This window comes from Bombus impatiens, unplaced genomic scaffold (genome assembly GCF_000188095.3).
Source record: "Bombus impatiens unplaced genomic scaffold, BIMP_2.2 scf_4010, whole genome shotgun sequence".
In the NCBI taxonomy this organism is placed as follows: domain Eukaryota; kingdom Metazoa; phylum Arthropoda; class Insecta; order Hymenoptera; family Apidae; genus Bombus; species Bombus impatiens.
This window is the reverse complement of record NT_180429.1, coordinates 112,086-113,629: the sequence shown is the minus strand read 5'-3', so window position 1 is coordinate 113,629 and position 1,544 is coordinate 112,086. Positions and strand designations below refer to the sequence as shown.

Here is a 1,544-nt window from a genome sequence, read left to right as displayed (position 1 = left end):
CCGCGACAGAGCGAAGCTTCGCGACGACGGATCTCGCTGCTACGATATTCCGTTCGTTTTCCAGTAGTTCGGCATGGTGAGATCGCGTCGAATTCACGCGAGTACGCGTAAAATACGGGCGAACCGGCGTGGCGGTCGGTCGGCTGGCCGCACGCCTTCTTACTCACTTATGAAGTTAATTGAGGGCAAACGTCCACCACCGATCTACTGACTAAGCCAAAAACATATGCAACCGCGAAGCCGCGCGACGCGCGACGCCCGCGTAATTGCTCGCTCGACCCGCTCGCGCGACCAGTCGATCGCGTGGAAACTTTTTCACGGGAAACGCGACGATCGGTGCCCTCTGACACTCTGGCACCGTTAGTACGTTACGTTACGGCCGCCTATGACGCGTGGGGTGCTACGTTGCGCTTTCAAGGCCAGTTTCTTCGTTTTTCTCTCCTTCGTTCTTCTTCCCTCTCGTTCGATAGGTGCCGTTTTTGCTCGCGTGCACTCGCAAAGATTTATCGCTCAGCCGATCTTTGACGCTTGAATTCTCGCCGTCGACCAATCAGTTTCCGGAGGACTGTGTTTTCTGCGCAGCTCTCGTTGCTTCGACGAGTATTTTTGCATCAGCCGTAGAAAATATCGAATCGGGTCTCCCTCCCTTGGCGCTTCCACTTTGTCTAGCGGCTCTACGTTCAGCCGAATAAACCGTACCCTACCGGTTGGATGAATTTTGCTAATGACGTGACAAGTTACAAGTATTGAGTTTAATTATGATAATGCGTCACCGGTGATCTATTTGCATTGCTAAATAACGAAAACACAGGTGTCGCGGAAATATCCCATCCCAGGATAGGATACTCGTGCCAATGGGAAAGAAATTCGACCGATCTTCATTCCTCTTCTTCGCTCTTCGCCTCGATTCGCGCGAATCGACGTCTGGGTTTAGGTTTGCCCGACGAACGATCGAACAACCGCCACGACTCTTTGCCTAACCGGATGGATGTTTAAGAAGGAGGCGAAACGCTTCGCTGGAAATTCCCGTATTCGTCGATTCGTTCGTAATAACACGCCTTCGTTCGTCCTTTTCGCGAATCGACGATCGTTTCGCTTGCTGGATTTTTCGGGTGTCGTTCGACCGTCGATTCGACGTGTTTCTCGAGCTTTACAGTTTTTTACGTTTCTCGTCGACCGTGTCGTTTCCTCGCAGGGTCTGGCTGTCGGCGACAAGAACGCGAACGCTTAATTCTATTATACGTCACACGGATCGGCGTTGACTGGAATTCGTGCCGTCACGCTTTCAGTTGGTACGCGCGGCTCGATCGGTGACTTTTTTCCACGGGTCCACGGCCCTTTTCCGCTTACGTGACGCAACGTGCTCGTGCTACGTGCATTTCCACTCTGTCGTCGAGGCGATCGTTTCGTGCGTGTGCCGCTTTGTGCCCGGCAAACAGAGCCAAGCCGACCCTCGAGACCGATATTAACCATCGGATTACGGCGTTTCGTGCGAAAGCTTCCTGCCCGACCCAGCACCCTCCCCTGGCGTTTTATCGCGCGTC

At 53.4% G+C, this 1,544-nt stretch overlaps 1 protein-coding gene across 2 annotated transcripts in view; it reads left to right on the top strand.

Moving 5' to 3' along the window:
- The window catches only part of LOC100740686, a 28,022-nt gene that overhangs the window by 2,065 nt on the left and 24,413 nt on the right, over positions 1-1,544 (top strand). The window lies entirely within an intron of this gene.